Source organism: Vicugna pacos, chromosome 6, assembly GCF_048564905.1.
Source record: "Vicugna pacos chromosome 6, VicPac4, whole genome shotgun sequence".
Classification (NCBI taxonomy): Eukaryota; Metazoa; Chordata; class Mammalia; order Artiodactyla; family Camelidae; genus Vicugna; species Vicugna pacos.
In genome coordinates this window covers 33404162-33423769 of record NC_132992.1, presented here as the reverse complement: position 1 = coordinate 33423769, position 19608 = coordinate 33404162, and the positions used below count along the sequence as shown (strand labels likewise).

The following is a 19608-nucleotide window of genomic DNA, read 5'->3' as shown; positions in this document are numbered from 1 at the left end:
AGATATTGCCAAGTTGTCCTTCACAGATGTTGTGCCAATTTGCACTGCTGCTTTCAGCGTGTGAGAGGATCTGTTTCATCACACCCTAAACACAGGCAAACCCAGCGTTTAATCAATTTATTGGATCGTTACCATTCTGATAATTTAATAATGATATTTCAGCAGAGTCTGAAACTGCGTTCTTTCCATACTAGTGAAATTGAGTATTTCTGTGAACATCCCTTCATTTTCCTGGACCATTTTTCCTCAGAGTTCTTGTCTTTTTCTTGTTGATTTGTAGAGGTTCTTTATGCATTAGGAAAGTTAGGCCTTAGCCTATATTATGAGCTGCAAATACTTTCCTCTAGTTTGTTATTTGTATTTTACTTGCAAATAAATAAAGCTCTCTTGGTGGACTCTTCCCTATGTAATTATGCATTATCCCTTTTTATTCTCATTAATTCTTTATTGTCTTAAATTTTATATGGTCTGATTTAATGTTGCTCCTCCAGCTTTCTTTTGGTTAATAATTGCCCAGTATATCTTTTCTGTCCTTATATTTACAACCTCTACAATCACTTTTTCCACTCAGCCTCTTATAATCAGCATATAACTGGATTTTATATCCCTTTTAAAATCCAATCTGCTAGTCACTTAATAGATGAGTTTATCCACTTCTCATTGATTGTGATCATCAATAAATTCAGATTTATTTTTACTGTATTTTGTGTTTTCTGTTTATCAACGGTATTAGTTTACTTAAGGCTGCTGTAACAAATTAGTCCAAACTTTAAAAAATAGAAATTTATTTTCTCACAGTCTGGTGGCCAGAAGTCTGAAATCAAGGTGTTGGCAGGGCCAAGTTCCCTCCAGAAACTCTAGGGGAGATTCCATCCCTTGTCTCATCAAGCTCCTGGCAGATCTCTGCATCTCTAGGCTTCTTGTGGCATCACCCCAATCCTGCATCTGTCTTCATGTGACCCTGTGTGTCCTCTTCTGTGTTTCTCTTCACACATATCCAGATAATCGAGAATGATCTCATCTAGGGATCCTTAGTTTAATTACACCTGCAAAGACCTTTTTCCAAACAAGGTCACGTTCACAAATTGCAGGGATTAGGATATGGGCATATCTTTTAGAGGGGGGCTATCATTCAAGCCACTACACACCATCCTTATTCTTTATTCTTTCCTTTTTTGGGGGCTCCTTTCTTGACTAATGTCAGAATGATAAAGGTTTATCTTTTTACCTCTGCTTGTTCAGAAGCTATGGCTATTTACATTAATTTTGGTAAGTGCCCTTAAATTTTAACATACAGATAGCCATAAAATTCTCTAATAAAATCTAATTTTTTCAGTATTTCCATTCTTCACAAAGTAGACCCCAAAATTAGAATACTTTTACTTTCCATGGAATAAGCCCCAACCCAAACTTCTTTATTATTTTGTCTAGAACAGTGATCTCCAAATATTCCTAAATATCAATTAATAAACTTTGAGCACACAGCTGCAATATATGTGTATTCATTTATTTATAGATTACATACATGTATCACTTATCAATATATTATATAAATTATAAAGTATACACAAAAATGTAAAAATGAAGAAATAGAATATAAAGATAAAAATTCTAATATTTTCTTTCTGAATGCAAGGAAATAATTTTGCTAACCCCCTGGGGTACGTGCACCCCATTTTGGATACCACTTGCTTAGAAACTTCATTTCACTTTCAAAATAACACATAAAGTATATTAACAAGAAATTTACTGTTAATTCAAAATTACATTTACCAAAATATTTTACAAAATTCAATAATTACCATTGCTTCTTGCTTCCTACATCTTCCTTCTCAGTTTGCCTTCACACAGTAATTAGTCCTCTGGTTTTCCAGTAGACAATATTTGAGTCTTTCAGGTTATTTTCTTTTTCTTTTTCTTTTTTCTTTTTTTGGGTCTCTGAACCATAGGGTTGTCTATGTTGTCTTCAAGTTTTAATTTTCAACTATTCATTCTTTTTTCTAATTCTACTTTAAATATAGCAGTGTAATGAAGTGATGTAGTGCTATGGAACCAGACCACTGCTCTGTTTTTGAATCCTTGTTCTACCAGTGATGCCCTGTGAGAAGCTGGGCAAATTATTTCACCTCAATTTCCTCACTTGTGTATGATAATAATAATATACCTACTTCACAGGATGATTATGCTGATTAAATTAAATTTAATGGCTTACTGTGTTTAAAGCATCAAAATTTATGTCTGGCACTTATTAAGTGCTTAATAGAGTTAGCTATTTTTATTTCTAATTTTGCTGAATTGAAGTCAGAAAATGTATTTAGTTCTCCCTCTCTCTTTGCTGAGTGGAAAATTTTATTGACATTTTTCTGTGGCTTGATATTATAAAAAATTCTGTGGGCATATTCTTGTATATTTAGTTTTCAGAATAAACAGCTGCAAACAAAACCAAGGCCAGCTCTCCCTCTAAGGACTAGGAAAACTGGACAAAATATTTTTAATGTATTTTAAGGTATCAGAAAGCTGTCAAAGTTAATCTCGGGGATGAATAAGAGAATAGATAAATACAACTTAGAATATATTCACAAAATGGAAAATTATACAGCATTAAAATGGAGTAACTAGGTCTGTATGTATCAACACGAATAAATTCAAAAACATTAAGAGAAAAGAACAAGACACAAAATATTATAAGAAGTCTGATATTAATTATGTTAAACATCACACAGTTACTGTGCATTTTCTGTGAGTACAAATATCTGAATTTTAAAAAGTTTAAGTCTGGAAGGAAAAATACTAAGTTCTTTAGTGTGGATAACTTGGGTGTGAGGGAGAGGAGTTAGAGAGTGGGAATGTTACCAACAAGGATTGAATGTGGACAGATAAGCAAGATGTGGTCTATACATGCAATGGAATGTTATTCAGCCTGAAAAAAGGAAGGAAATTCTGACATAGGTGATGATATGGATGAACCTTGAGGACATTATGCTAATTGAAATAAGCCAGTCACAAAATGACAAACTCTGTAGATTCCACCTATATGAATTTTTTAGAAGAGTCAAAATCATGGAAACAGAAAGTAGGATGGTGCTTGCCAGGGGCTGGGGGAAGGGGAAAATGAAGAGTTATTGTTTAATAGGTATAGAGTTTCAGATTTACAAGATAAAAAGAGCTACAAATATGGATGATGGTGATGGTCGCACAACATTATGAATATATTTAATAGCACTGAATTGTACACTCAAAAATTAAGATGGTAAATTTTATGTTATGTGTATTGTATCATAATTTAAAAATTGGGAAAAAAGGACTTTAGCAGTATCCATAATGTATGAATTTTTTTAAAAACTAAACAATTTTTAAAAGACTAAAATGAACATAGAACAAAACAGGTAATTATATTACACTTAGCTAATCTATAAAGTTCTGTTAGAAGCAGAAAAGAGGGCATGACAGAACACACCCTGGTGGGGGGAGCAGGCTCTCCACGGTCATTTCAGGAAGTGGGGGCCACAGGGAGGGGCCATCAGAACCTGACATCTGCTTATTAATAACAGCTACATCTATGAGGATTTATTGTGTGCCTTATTTTATGTATATCCAGGGTAAATAATTTGTCAAAGTGACAAAGGAAGTAAGCAGTGGAGCTATGATTTGTATCCAGATGTGTCCAACCCCAGATTCCTAACCACACTGCAACAGTGCAGTTTTCTACTAAGCCGAAGTAATGTCCACACACTTACCATGGCATTAAGAAGTAATTCAAAGCAATAGCTACGGAAGAGTATGTGAGATATTTGTTCATTAACACGACTGTGTCCTTATACCCAGAAAGTTAAGACTTGTAGATGCCTGCCCTCTGAGACTCAAACCAGTAAAAAGAAATCTTTAATGGATAAGAATAGCTAGCGAAAGAATTCACCTTAGGGAACAGATCAAAGTCAGAAGAGACAAGCGCACACAAACTTCGATCAAGATGTCTCGAGTGAAGTAGCATGAAGGCATAATGGATGAGAGCGATTTGGATTTCTAAATGTTTATATTCTTTGATGTGGCGGTACTACTTTTTGGAATCTATACTAAGGGCGTAATACTAAATACTTAAAGAGCTTTGTCTATAAACATATTCATCATAAAATGATTTATAATAGTAAAAATGAAAATCAATCTAAATATCTAACACCAGTGAAATGGCCAGGAAAATGAAACCCCCATATGATGGAAACAATGAGCCTCACACACGTACACATACACACATATGTGAAGAGTTTGTTATTGTTAAACAACGTGCATCGTTTATGTTGTTACACATGTGTATAAAGACAACATGCAAATTACACAAGGAATTTCAGGCAATGTGCTGTACGGAGCCAGGGTGACCCTCCTGCTAACAAGTACATAGACACAATAAATAATGTATAATGATATTATAAATCTGTAGTTGAGGAAGGAAATAGAGGAAATTAATAGAAGGAAATTTTATTATAAAATAGTAAGAATATAATAAATAATAGGAAATTCTCAAGTCCCAGAAAGAAATAGAGAAACCCAAGCCAGCAGGTAAGGAAGATCAAACTAAGGCCATCAGTGGACCTGAAGGTAAGGCTCTTAGGGTCCAGAGTCTGGGGCTTTAACATAGCGATGGAGATGAGGCCTTAGGTCCATGAAAAGCAGGGACTTTGTTTGGATCTGATTCCCTCTAAACCAGGCTGGGGGGTAGGGTATGGCTCAGTGACAGAGCACATGCTTATCATGCACGAGGTCCAGGGTTCAATCCCTAGTACTTCCATTGAATAAATAAATCAATAAAGATATAAACAAATAAACCAATAAAGAAATAAACAAATAAATATCTAATTACCCTCCCCCATTTTAAAGTAAAATAAACAAACAGAAGCTAAAGCAAGGATGGAAGAACCAAAACCGTTCTTGACGTTTTAGTCAAGGGTCTCCAGAGAAACAGAACCAAAAGGTTGTGATTTACATAGAAGGTGATTGATTTTAAGGAATTGGCACATGCCTTTATAGGCTGACAAGTCCACAATCTGCAGGGTGGCCCAGCAGACTGGAAGCCCAGGGAAAGGTTGATGCTGCATTTTGCTCCAAAGGCCGTCTGCTGCAGAATCCTCTCCTGTTCCAGAAGGTCCCCCTTTATTCATTTCAGACTTTGAACTGACTGGATGAGGCTCATCCACATTACAGAGGACAGTCTGCTTTCTTCAACATCCACCGATTTATTTTTGTTTGTTTGTCTTTGGGGTTTTTTGGGGGGGATTCAGTTTATTTGTTTGTTTGCTTGTTTGTTTTAATGGAGATATTGGGGATTGAACCCAGGACCTTGTGCATGCTAAGCACACACTCTACCACTAAGCTATACCCTCCCCAACAAAGTCCACTGATTTAAATGTTAATCTCGTCCACAAAACATCCTCACAAATATATACATGTATCTCCTCAGAGAATAATATTTTATCATGTATCTGGGCACCACAGCCCAGCCAGTTTGACACATAAAACTAGCCATTACACTTGGGAAGTGCACACAGAGCACAGCAAGGCTAAGGAAAGGAGAAGGGAAGCAAGGAAACGTGAGGACATGTGAGATGGTACATTGTCCTTCTGGCTGACACTTTATGCTAAGCCTCAGCAATCACAGCAGGTTTCTCAGCAGGCATGTCTGGTTGGCATATGGTTCTTCTCCAAACAGGCTGCAAAGAGAAATGACAGTCACAGGAGGGAGGAGGATGGGGAATTTATCTGCCAATCTCCCTCATCCCCTGGTTTCCATTAGTGAAGATTCAGTCCACAGGAAGTTACCTTCCCCACACCTCCAGGTGTTGTCAGGTAGCCCTCTCTGTTGGGGAGAATCAGTGAGTGGGACATTTCCTCCAAGTCTGGAGGTGGTGGGAGGAGCCAGACATTCTGGGTTGGTGGATGTTCAGCCTGGCTGCCTGGTGGCGGTCAAGGTGAAGTACCTACTGCTCCCAGGGAATGTCCTGGTCAGCAGCTGGTAGCGTCAGCAGAGTCCAGGAGGCTGTCAGTGCCAAGGAATTCTGAGGATGACTATAGATTTGAATCAAATATAACCCACCCCTTGCACCATTCAGATCCACTCCTTCTCTCCCATTGTATTGGCTCCTGTACTACGCTGTAATGACTCCATTTCTTGTGAGTACAAGATGCTCTCACTCTTTCCCCAGGAGGGGCGTATGGGGTCCAATCACTCACAGAGTCCCTTAAGATGGTAGCCAGTGGCAATCCCCTGGAGGAATTCATGTGCAAGGATCAGAAACAAGAGTTCTTGCTGTTGTAGCTGGTCTCAGGTCGTATCCGATGTTCCTCATCTCTCGCCTCCACTCCCCATTCTAAACGTCCCTTATCTCCTCACCACATTTACCCTGGTCCAGGTTGATTTCCAGGTGGTGAAACCCAGACCTTCAGGCACCTTATTTTTCCTGCCCTTGGTGAGTTGTAGTTGCTGTCATTCCCATGGTTAATACAGGACATAGAAGTACAAAGAGACACCCCAATAAATGCCCTGAGTTCTGGAAATTCTCTTTGCTGCTCCCTTATGTAGAAGAAACTTTTAGTCCCTCAGCCAATCGGGACTGATTACCCACCCAGCACAATAAGCCCCTCTTTGCTTCCTGGTCCACAGTGGCCAGGTAGAAAAGTGGCCCCATGATGTTTACCACTCCTGGTTTGGGGAACCCAGTTCTCACCAAAGGTCACACACTTGTCAGGTGACCCTTTCCCTACAGCTATCTCGTCTGGGTTCCAGTAAGTGTTCCCTGTCCTTGCCCCATCATGATGGGCAGAATAATGGCTCCCAAGGGTGTCCATGCTCTAGTTCCCAGAACCCGAGTGAATTTGTTTATATGGCAAGGGGAGGATTAAGGTTGTAGATGGGATCAAGGTTGCTAATCATTTGACTTCAAAATAAGGATTATTCAGTGGCCTTTCCTTCTGCCCGGAATGCTCCCCTCGCCAGAGCTGGCTTGCTCTCATCATTTTCACCTCAGCCCCCAAATTCCCTGCTCAGAGACCGTCCTGTGACCATCCTATGTAATGTGGTTCCCACCCCCAGACACTTCTATGACATTTCCCTGTTGAGAAATACGCCTGAGAGTTTCCAGAATTAAAGGGATACACCAAATATCCAGCGACATAATGAAAGATAAATCCTCGCCTCTGCTGGAGACATCGGAGTGCGATCACAGAACATCAGACAGAACGAATGACTTGAAAGAACTTCAGAAGTCCTACCTCAGCAAAAAAGAAAATGAATCAGAAGGGAAGACTAGAATGCAAGAGGCAGTAGTGGGTCAAAAGAGTGATAAAACACGTTAACAAACCTAATCCTTGATTGATGGTAAATCGTAAGCATTGAGAGGTTAAAAGCATACAAGAATTAAAATACTAGACCACTATAAGTTAGGAGGAAAGACTGTAGAGGGAAATTAAGGCATTCTGTGCCTTTAGTAAAGGAGAAGGATCACCGTTTTAATTAACTTTTGACTTTTATAGAAAAATATAGTTAGGCATGCATGTTTTAAAAAGTTTCACCTACCAATTTCTTTCATCAATGCTTTACAGTTTTCAGAGTATAGGTAACCTCCTTGGTTAAGTTTATTTCTAGGTATTTTGTTATTTTTGATGCAATGGAAATGTTTATGCCAGTTACAAAATTCTGATCTTTGAAGTAGAAAAAAAATGTGAATGAAGGGCTGCAAATAGCAAAATATCCTTCTTTTTCGTAGGTGAGTTGTATTCCATTACATATATATGCTGCATCTTCTTTATCCATTCATCTATTGATGTGCACTTAGGATGCTTCCATATCTTGGCAATTATAAATAATGTTGTTGTTAAAAGTAGGGTGCATGTATCTTTTTGAATTAATTCTTAATTTGTGGTTGGCTTTATTCCTTTGATAACTATGTAAGTTTACAAACCTAAAGCTCTAAATGTTCTTAGTAACAGTGAACAGTACATACATGGAAATTTTTTAAAAATATGTGCAGTATATTATGTGTATGTATTTACATGCAATGTACTGTATATGCGCAGTCAAATTGTAACAGTTCTACCTAATAAAACTGGAAAATTAAAAAAAATTTCACCTAGCCACAAAAATGGATGTAGAAATAGAATCTACTACTTCTGATCAATGAAAGAACCACGAAAATTTCATTAATCCAACAAAAGGGAAGAATGGAGAAAAGAAAAGAAACAGGGAAGAAAACCTTGGTGAAGAAAGAAAGTCCAAATACATGAGTATTGCAAAAAAATGCCAATGAAGTAAACTCACCTATTTAAAAATGGGATGTCTCAGACCAGCTTTTTTTTTAAAAAAAAAAATCCAGCTAAATGCTGTTTGAAGAGGCAAGCCTTAAACGGAGTGCCTCGGAAAGGTTGAAAACAAAGCTCATCAGTTCTTTGGGCTTCAGCTGTGACTTCCATAGGAATGACTTGCGTGGAAGCCACACCAGCAGCAGGACCTGCAGTGACGGGTTAACAGGAATAAGCCCACGGTCAGTGAAAAGCAGGGCAGGAAATGTCAATGACCCGCAAAGCGGGTGATTTGGTTCGGATCGTGCTTTCTTTGTTTTTTTTAATTGAACCCAGAACCTCATACATGCCAAGCATGCGCTCTACCACTGAGCTTTCTTTTCTGACCAGAGTGTAGCAACATGAAACGAGTTGTTGAGGGTGGACAATTGACGACAGCCTGCAAGGAAATTGACAAGCACTGATAAACATCCATGCCCAGCAGCGTGGGAGACAATTCAGCACGGTGGTGAGGACGTGAGCTTTGTCTTGTCTTAGTATGAACTTCCTCTTGAGTTTCAGGAATAACTTAGCAAGTTGTTTATCCTCTCCAGGCCTGTTTCTTCACCCATGGAATAAAGACATTGATGCCACCTCTCTGAGTGTGGGGGAAGCCTAAATTAGATGGCAGTGCCTGGACATGTTAAGCCTTTGGTAAACAGCTGCTGTTACTGATCACTAAGATAGAGACCCGCTCTTGCACAGTATTGCCAACCCAGGGGGCACTACCTCAGGGGTCACCTCAGCCCAGGTCCTAGTTCTCAGCCTTGATGGTCCAGAAACTCATTTTATTTTCACCTCCAGAGAAACTAACTTGCCCAAACCAAAATAACAAGAAACTACGTGCAAACCTAAACATAATTTATTTAAGCGTAAGTGCCAAGTAGACAGTTTCTCCCCAGACTCCAGAAGACATTTCACTTTCTCTCTCCTCTTCCTTCTCCCGGGGAATCAGGTCCATGATGTGGCAGGACCACTGAATTCACAGATTCCTTTAAGGTTCTCTGTAGAGGGGAGTGTGTATCTGCTGTATCTTTGTTTTTGGTGTCTTCCCTTCTGCTCCACAGAAGCTGCCCTCTGTTAGGAAGTGACAGGAAGATGGATGTCTTAAATCTCAACCCAAGCACAACTCCACTCCTGCCTTGTCCCCATTTCTTGCCCTGGTCTCCGCAGACAGAGCTCCTTCTTTGTGTACTGGGGGTTGACAGGGAGCAGCTAGAAGAACCTGCTTGAGCCTAATCCCTGCTAGGATTCAGTCTTGTCTGGGCACACCAGGCCACTTAGGACCTTCTTTTTATAACAGGTTCTATGGCAAGGGCATGAAAGAGCACTGGGAACTACTGAAGGAAATTAGGAACACAGAACAAGGTCTGTCTGGAAGATTTATCCTCCAGCCCAGACTCACTGCAAGGACAGTGCCGGTGTTGTTATCACTGTGACCACAGGGAGGCAGACTTCCCTCAGTACCCGTACCCAGTGGCCAAGTGCTGCATCGGAAACCTTGGAGGGATTCTCCCGCACAGAATACAACTCCGTGGGTCATGAGTCTATGAGACACAACTTACACTGATCATAATGCACATGCAGAATGACGTCAATAGGTGGGGTGGCCAGCCTCCAAGATGGTCCCTGCCTCTTGGTATCACACCACATCCCCTTCCATATGTGCCATGGTTGATCAGTGTCACCATAGCATATGGCAGGAGCCATGGCATGCCACTTCCGAGCCTCGGCCATAAAGGACCAAGATCGTGGCTTCTCCCTTGCTCCCTCAGATCACTCACTCAAGGGAAAGCCAGTTGCCTGTCCTGAATAGCCCTATGGAGAAGGCTACTTGGTGAGAAACTGAGGCTCAGCCACAGTAAGCCAGCCGTCAGGAAGTGGATCCGCCAGCCCCAGCTGAGCCTTCAGATGACTGCTGTCCTGGCCAGCTTCTCCACTACAACCGCATGCGAGATCCTGAGCCACGCAGCTAAGCCAGTCCTAGATTCCTGATCCTCAGAAACTGGATGAAATATTAAATGTTTGCTTTCTTAAGCCACTGGAGCAATAGATAATAAAATAACCTTCTCCTGGAACAATTTTAAATAAATAGTGCTCAATGTAGTAAATGCTACTGTGTAAATACAGACAAAACGCTGAATGTATATAATGAAAAGTAAATGTTTAATAATACTTAGATATCACAGTGGGGGGGGAAGTGTATTATCCAAGAGATATATTGGGAGAATGTAAGAGATTTCTTTGGAGAACGCTGATATTTTCTCATGCCCCCATCTCCAGGGAGAGGACAGAAAGCTACTTTCCAACATAGACCTCATACTGAGAGGGGGCTTCCAGGGCACACAGGAGAGCCTGGTGCACATTCTCTACAGGTGGAGGGGATCCTAAACTCCTGCCTAACTCTGGCCTGAGAAAGGTGGCGCTTCCTGTGACCACAGGACAGAGGACCTGTATTTCCAGGGTTTGTTGGAGGGTTGAGGGTTTTCCATGGAACAAGTGTTTGCCGCTCAGCAGAAGAGAAGCCAGGCTGGAGCCGTCTCCCAAGAAGACCACGTGGGGAGAGAAGAGGCTCCGACTATTGGTGTATTGTAGACAAGTGGATCCAGCCAGGGGTGGGGAACAGAGGAACAGAAGCCAGAAGAGGAGGAGGGGAAGAGGAGGAGGGGATGAGGAGGAGGGGAAGAGGAGGAGGGGAAGAAGGGAAGGGAAGGAGAAGGAAAAGTCTTCTTACCTATGAATAAAATATGAAGTGTTGATTATTATCTTGCTTGGACATTAAAGTTTTTATATTATGAGGGTGTTTGTGCCTATAAGAAGATCCATCATCTAGACTTAATGATTGTTAATATTTCTATATTTGCTTCACTTTTTTTCCTAAGGTGTTTTGGGGTAGACTGCAGACATCTGGGATTTCATATTTCTGGATACTTAAAAAGACTGCTTCTTCAGAGAACAGGAGCATTTTCTTGTACACCACAGCAATGCTGTCACACCTACTGGGATTAATGGTGATTCTTTGGAGTCCCCTGATGCCTGACATGCATAGAGTTTTCCTAACTGTCTCCTAGATGTCATACACACACACATACACACACATATATATACACACACATATATATATATACACACACACACACATATATATATATATATATGGTTTGTTCATTCCCAGAAAGATAAACTGGAAACTTGAGGCTGCTATTTGCAACTTACAATGACACAAAATTGTTCCTAAAGAAAGAGCAGAATTCCATTCAGGAGAGGAGGAATTTTATCTTTGCTAAACAAATCTGAAAGGAGTGACAGAAAACAAGGAGAAAAATGTGTATTTTCATAATTTCAAAAAAAAAGAGAAATTTGCATTTTGTGCAGGTACAGACATGGCTAGAAAGATGCTCTAATAAGTTTACTCACATCTTTGTAACCCAGATGTTCTGACACTGCACAGGAATCGCATACATTGCTGGTATTTGTGTAAATAAACACAAACGCTATGCAGGGTGATGTGGCAGCATCTATCAAAATTTAAAAAGCATACACTCTTTGATCCAGCAATCTCTTCTCTAGAGTTTATTCAGTACATATCCTTGCCATGTGAAATGACTAAGTAAAAGGCTATACCTTGCAGCATTGTTTGCAGATTGGAAACAATTTTCAAAGCCCATCAGTGAAGGATTAGTTATATATAGATAGAGGTATATAAATAAATTAAATTATATATATAATTTTATATATGCCTATATATTTATATACGTGTACATTTATATATTAAATTTATATATACCATGTATATATATTTACATGGTATATATTATTATATATTATATATGGTATGTATAACTATATATATTATATATATGGCATAGTGTTCCGGAACAGAAATACTGTAGAATGCTCTAGATCAGCAGAAAGAATGAGGCTATATGTACAGACAGACTGTTAAGTGCGGATAGAGGGGCTCGGTGCATGTGCTGGTATCGCACCACCACTCGCCCTCCTTACCCATCCCCCCCAGCTCTGGCCCCACTCTCTACCAGAGAGTGATCTCTGTAAACTACATCAGCAGATTCTCTTGCCCTCTGGCTCAGGTTGGGTTCAGCCCTTGGGGCGCTGCAGCAAGAGAACAAGGGCAGGAGGAGAGCGAGGAACAGGTATTTTGCCCCCGCTTCCCCGCTGGGATGCTCCGGCTGGCTGTGCTGCTCGCACTGCGTCACTCTGCACCGTCTTGCTGGCCCTGGTTACTGCACTCTCGCTTGTGCTCTTCTCTGTCCTGCCCACACTTTTGTAAGCAGTCCATTCATTAAATTCAACTCAAATAACTCATGTTATGGGTGCCACCTGCTTCTGTCAGGACTCTGACTGATACAGTATTTAGCACTTATGTAAAAAAAATTGTGTATTGTAGGGGCCAGGGGGACATGCACTTAAAACATCTCTGGAAAGCTACACAGAAACTGCTAACAGTGGTGCCTCAAGGAAGGAAACTGGGTAGCTGAGGGGTAGGGAGCAGGAGAAAGGGATATTAAATTTTACTACATATTTTTTGTTCCTTTTGAATTTTGTACTATATGAATGTATTACTTAAAAAATAATTTTTGTTGGGGGGAGGGTATAGTTCAGTTGTAGAGCACTTGCTTAGCATCCATGAGGTCCTCAGTACCTCAATCTTCAGTACCTCCATCTAAAAATAAATAAATAAACTTAATTACCTCCCCCCAAAAAAGCTTTTTTAAGTTAAAAGACAGAAAACAAACAAAACACACACAAAATAATAATTTTTGTGAATTTTTTAGTGAATGAATTTGACACATAATATTGTAAGTGCAAAGTGTACAGTGTGCTACTTTGATACATTTAGATATTGTAATATGATTGCTAATGTAGCACTATTTATCACATTGCATAATTATAGTACCATATTATTGTCTGTATTCATTATACTGTGCATTAGAGGGCTGATTATTTACTACTTGTTTCAAGTGTATACCCTTAAACGTCATCACTTTTACCAGCAAACTCCCATCCCCTGGTCACCACCATTTTACTCTCTGCTTTTTACAAGTTTAACTTTTTTAGACTTCAGTTATAAGAGATACCATATAGCACTTGTCTTTTTCTGTCTGACTTATCTCGCTTAGCATAATGTGCTCAAGGTTGATCTATGTTGTCACAAACTGGAGGATATCTTCCTTTCTCATGGTTGAATATCAAAAATAAATTCTAATTTAATTTTTTACAAAAAAAAAAAAAAAAAGACTGTAGAGAGATGAGGTACCAAAAGGTTTCCATGCAGCTGTCCCTGCAGCGCCCAGATCCCTCCTTCCTTTCACTGAAGCGGCTGCTTTTCCTGGCAGATACTCCAAGCCACCAACTGAGGAAGGAAGGAGGGAGGGAAAGAAGGGGGAAGAATAAACAAGAGTTTTTCCACTATACACTGGAGACAAGAGGTACAATGTTTGAAAAAAAATTCGCGCGTTAATTCTTAGAGCATTTTCTGATGCTCACTGGCAGGCAAGGGGTTCAAGCTAAGGGCAGGAATGTCACAACCCCCATCAGCATGTGTCGGCCACACCCTGTCCCTCCCCTGTGGAGGTCAGAGTCACAGTTACCAGGGCAGAGTCTGCTCAGGATGTTTACGACGGTCCACTCTTTAATTCCTCTCTGACGTCTTTGCCACCCCACCTACGAACCAGCCTTGGCCTGTTTGAGTCACAGCGACAGAGCAGGGAGTCTGGCCGGGAGGCCCCGCCCACCAGCTCCGGGCTTGGCTCCTCCCCCTCCTCAACCACCGCAGCGCGGGCCCTTTACTTAAGCAAGTCTCTATTTTTATCGCTCTCATTATACTGCAGGACTCTTGATTTTCATCTCATTATTGTTGGCAGGGTCATCCGGAGGCTTTGTCACCCAGGAGACAGGAACGGAGGCTGCACAGTCAGCTCTTCCCCAGGCGTGGCTAACCCGTCATCCGACAACCACGGTGGGCTCTCTCTTCTCTGGTTGCAGGGTGACCACCAGAGCCCATCGGTTGTTCCGGCTTTTCCTCCTTCCAGAGTGTCTGGTTCACTCACAGTTTCCTGCATTGATCCTTCCCTGCTTAAACAAAGAGAGAGAAACCTATCTATATTTAATAGGCAGATATATAATTGATAGAGAAAACAGAACACCCATACAAGTCTTCTGTGTGAATCTTTCAGAGGTGAAAAATGTCTAGAGGGAACTGACTGCAGTGTTAGAAGGAAATGGAATAGAAACTCTCTTGCCCTAAAGAACATGTGTCACTGCTACTTCCCCAACTAGTGGAGTGCAAGGGCTGTGGCTAGTAGTCCCTAAAGCTCATTTGCATAAAGGCCCCCAGTTCTTTTGCCCCAGCCGCCACTGCAGAAACTGGAAACAGATCAGGATCTCAAGGATGTGGCCACAAGGAAAAGAAGGGGACAAGGCACTGCTGTTGGAGGACCTGATCTTGCCTCTGTCCCCAACACTCTTTCCATCTGAGGGCCCTGCCCCCATCCCCCTCACACTCTGCTCTCCTATGGCGGGGACAGAGGGCCCAGGGTCCTCACACCTGTGCCTTTCCTTGTGCGGCATCTCTATATGAGCTGCTCCTTCTCGTCCTGTGAAACCCCAATCTCAAATGTGGTTCTTTAGTGAACATTTCCTGGACCCCTACCTTAAAGCCCTCAGGCAAAGTTAAACTTGCTTCCTTCTGGGGTCCTTTGTTCCAGGATTGTTATGGTTGATTGTCCACTGTCTGACTCTCCCACTGCTTTGGTATCACCAGACTTTGCTGGGTACCTGATGCATAGAACATAACTTAGTTGAATAGTACTGAACCTGGAATGACAATTAGAGACGATTATGTAAAGTGTCTAACAATTGACGGTTTGCCTTGCCCAGACACTGCGCTGAGAATTTCACAGGCACTCTCCGCCCTTAATCCTCACCACAACCCAAGAGCTAGGTGCTATTACTCCCCATTCTACAGAGGAAGAGACTGGACGAGGGTAAGTAACACACTCAAGGCCACTCGGGAAGAAATTGATAGAAATTCGACTTCAGTTCAAGTCTGTCTGATTCCACAGCATTTGCTCATTTCTTAAGCTTTTTAAATTCAGAAATACCTGCATGTGGTAAGGACCAAAAAGAACCCAAATTCCATTAAAGGATAAAAAGTAGGCAATCCTCCTACCAAAATCAACAGTCCCATTCCCAGAATCAACCACTGTTGTCATCTTCCGTCTTCCTTCTGCAAGCAGTCTCTGCACACAGCCCTCGATAGCACTGCACGTGCAGGAGCGTACTCTACAGATTGTTCTCCACCTTGCCGTTTTTCCCATTTGACTTTTATCATGGAGATTATTCCATTACCTTAGTTACAAACCTATGCCCATTCTTTTTAAGAGATACAGAGAATTACATAACTGAGTGTACTATAACTTAATTTAATCACTCCATATTGATGGCATTTAGGTTTCCTGTCTTTTGCTGTTGTACATGGGGCTATAAAGTGTATCCTTGCCCATAAGTCTCAACGTAAGTTACATTAATTTACATGTAAATCCTTGGTCCTTCTGGAATTTTTGGCATAACAAATGAGGTAGGGATCCAGCACCGATGCTGGTCACTGTACTCTACTATAGCTAAATATCTTACCTGGGACTTAGTAGATGCTTGTTAGTGATTACCAGTGACAGCCACATCACAGCCACATCCACTGTAGCATCCACCATCGGGGTGTGAGCATGCAGTTAATCCACATTAAGCAGTACGGATGGCTACCTGGAAGTCTTCTAACTCTCAGGATGCCTAAATTCTAACGGTCACTTACCCATCAGAATGAGTGGGTTTGCAAAGCCTCCTAAGAGCAGGTTTTGCCCTGGGGAGAGGAGGAAGGCATCATGTGGATACCGTGATGGGATGCACCAAACAGTGATCACCCAGGGTGAGGGAGCTTCTGCAGACAAACTCTGGGTGAGCTGTATAAGTCATTCCTCGTGGACTGGTTCCAAAGAACCCCTGTTAGCAGATGCAGGCTAACAGGGACAGCCGAGGGCTGGGACAAATGGAGGCGTCTACTTGTTCTAGGTGAGATGATGGGCAAAGAGGCAAGGCCACCACCAGGGGTCAGATCAGAGCTGTCAACACTGAACTGACCCTTTGGTTATATGAGAACATAAAGGGCCTGGGATGGGGCCTTTGGAGGCTTGTGATCCGTGCTTGGTGGGCAAAAGATGGAGGCTGCCACATGTAAGGTGGGAATCCCTGGGAGATGCAGACGAATAGCTCGGAGTGGGCTTGCCACTTTCCAGATAATAGGTGTATGCAGTGGAAGGACAGAGCAGTGGCTGATCCTCAGCCGTGGACTTGATGGAAATAAGCAAACCCCGTGCTGGGCAGGGGTGGGAGCATCCGCAGAGAGTAACTGACCTGTAGGTTGTGTTCCCATGCTGTGTGAGGACGTGGTAATAAGACATCATAATATAGTTAATACCTCCCATAAACCAGGCTGAGGTGTTAATTCATTTAATTCTCATAACAGCCCTGCAAGTTTATCCCCATTTTACATGTGAGAAAACTGAGTCACCCACACAGCTTGACCCTCCACAATTGGAGTCATGTAACTTGCATCTATTATCAAAATTTGGTCCTGAGTTTAGTCCTGAAGTTCCCTCTTACAGATCTCCTGCTGTCCCCTAAGACGTGGGCTTCAGAAGGGTAGACCCCAGCAGGATAAGCAGGCCTTGGGGCATGCCTGTGACTTTCCTAAGCCACTCCAGGAACAGGCAGATCTCAGTCTGCTCCCCAGCCCTCCAGGGTGAGGCCCATGGTGGAGACATAAGCTCATTCTCTGAAGAACTCAACCATGGAGCAGTAAGAGCGTACTGGGCTGGGAGTCAGGAAGGCCAGGGCCAGGGGATGGGTAGAGTGGAGAGAGAGCTTGGGAGGAAGGAAGGAGATGGGCACGGCTCCTGTCTCAGCCCTACAAAGTAACCCGCCAGAGGCTAAACACAGAAGTCTGGGGAGCCCCCTGTGTCTGGCAGGCTCCAGCAGGAGTCAGGCAAACCCTGGAGACAAGCAGGCAGTGTGTGGCAGTCCTCTGGCCTCACACCACAAACACCTCACCATTGGCCAGATTGGGAGACCCTGGGAATCAGGATTTGCTGGCTCCAACTTGGCAGCAAGTTCTTTGTCTCCATCATCCTGGGGTGGGTGGGGTGATTTCTGCAGAAAGGCACTTATTTAGTTATGGATCATCTCCTAGGCATGTACTGCTTTCTCCTCCCCGCCCCCACTCCCCTCCCAGGGCTAGACAGATCGGCCCTGCTCCGGCTTCGTCCTGTCTCCAGGCACAGATCAGCTGGCCTGGCCGGGGACCAGCAAAACACAGAATTAGAAAAAGAATGAAGCTGATTGCCTTTGGCAGCCCCAAACCTCCACACTGCCAGCCCCAGGCCCACCCATCACACCCATCCCTCACTCACTGCTCACAGAAAGAAGGCAGTGAAGAGTCAAACTGTCCCCTTTCATCAACCACACTTGTGACAATCAATCTCCCCAGGCCTCTCTCCTTGCTTTGGTCTGTGAGGTACTTTGGAGCTGTCCTTCCAACCCCCTCAGGTTGTCATGGTGCCTGCTGCTCAGACTCTTCATTGGACAGAGCAGCAGACTGTCTCCATGGCAATAAAAAGAATCTGTGGAGGAAAAGATGTTGGCCTTGGAAATTAACTCACAGGAACACTCCTGGGAAATAAGCTCCTCTTAGTGGGTGAGGAGACATTCCTCTCCTGAAGTTGCAGTTCCACTGGCCTGGGAAGCCCAGCGCTCTAACCGCGGTGCCATCATCCCTGTTTACTCTCCAGCCATAGATGTTACCGATTCTAGATTCTTGGCCATTCCAGTAAAATTGCAGGTCAGGAGAGTATGGTTGAGACACAGAACACCTGCCTTCTCGTCCTCCACAGCAGCAACCCTGCCCACCCGGCTCCTCCTGGTGTCCCTCCCTGCCAGTCTCTCTCCCCATCTGATGGGACCCCAGGGCCTCCCTGCTAAGGTGTAAGCTGATACAGCTGAACACAGTGTCTTCCCTCCCCCCAAAAGCTGTTTGTCATCACAGGACCTTTGATGACAAAACAAGCAGATCGCTACTGGTCCACTACAGTCAGCGGGAGACATTTCTCTGCACTGTGTCTGTGTCTGTCTCTTCTATCTTTCATATCATGAATCTTGGCTTTTGCACAGTTTAAGCTCACAGTACAGCAGGGAGGTCTCTAGGGTTCTTTGAAACTCCTAGTCCCTTTCAGAACTGACACTTGCACACCTGGAATCAGGTAGAGCTGGGTCAAGAGGGATAACCTTTTCTACCTCTGCCTCCCAGGCAGGTAGCCTTCCCCCACCTCTGGTCCATAATCCCTTGTCTCTCCCCATCAATACTTGCTTTCCCAGAAGGATCAGAAACCCATTCACACTCGAAGGCGACTAATAACAGATTGAAGTGTGTTCTCTCAGGGAGAGCAGAAGTTAAATTGTAAGGGATGAGGTCCTGTGTGGAATTTCAGAATTTTCAAGGAAGAGTATTTAAAGAGTAGAGTTTTGACTTTATTCTTAGGAAGGAAAAGAGAGAAGGGATGTGAATCTTTTTCTTTTTTTTCTCCAAAGCATTTCTTTACACTTGCTGACTCCCTTGAATGATAAAGGGAGTTTGTTTTGTTTAGTGTTCATCTTTAAAGCCAAAGAATGTGACTTCTCATAGAACCCTGCCACACTAAATCTAAGTGTGGTGTCACCACAGGGGATTTTACTTTCACTGCCCGATGTTACTGCGCCCTTCCCAGCAGCCTGAGAGCACAGCCTTTTACTGACCACATCTAACAGAGCTGCCTACAGTGAGTGTGGCATCCCCTCGACCTGCCTCCTCCTCCTCGCCTCCTCTTAGTGACCCTGGGTTTCTCCTGGGACTTCTCACTTCCTAAAAACAAATCCAAAAAGTCTTTATCAGATACACCTCAGTTCAAGTACCAGTTTTGCCACTTATCTCACTGGGTGATGGTCTTCACTCAAGTTCCTCTGAAAGCAGAACCTAAGACAGGTAAATTTTTTGTGATGTGATTGTTGACCTAAAACAATTTAAAAAAAAGACAGCCAGTTATTTTACCAGCAAAAGTGGGTTTATTTCAAAACAGCAAAGAATTGCAATTCTGGACAAGCAATCTATAGCTAACCGCAGGCAAGTGCAGAGAACAAAGGGGAGGAACTTCTTTTATAAAGGAGAAGAGGGAGCTG

The 19608-nt window shown here is 42.5% G+C and overlaps 1 long non-coding RNA gene across 4 annotated transcripts; it reads right to left on the bottom strand.

Annotated features, from left to right (window-relative positions):
* Positions 1 to 12743: 12743 nt before the first annotated feature.
* On the bottom strand, positions 12744 to 18338 carry LOC107034852 (uncharacterized). 4 transcript variants are annotated; one of them, XR_012073925.1, is made up of 5 exons: positions 17811 to 18338; positions 14999 to 17550; positions 13938 to 14418; positions 13604 to 13699; positions 12744 to 13009 (listed from the first exon to the last, which is right to left on the bottom strand). It is a non-coding gene; the product is annotated as an uncharacterized lncRNA (long non-coding RNA). The 4 variants fall into 4 exon arrangements; XR_012073926.1 differs by having other exon boundaries at positions 13604 to 14418; positions 14999 to 15162; positions 15982 to 17550; XR_012073923.1 differs by having other exon boundaries at positions 13604 to 14418.
* Positions 18339 to 19608: the final 1270 nt, after the last annotated feature.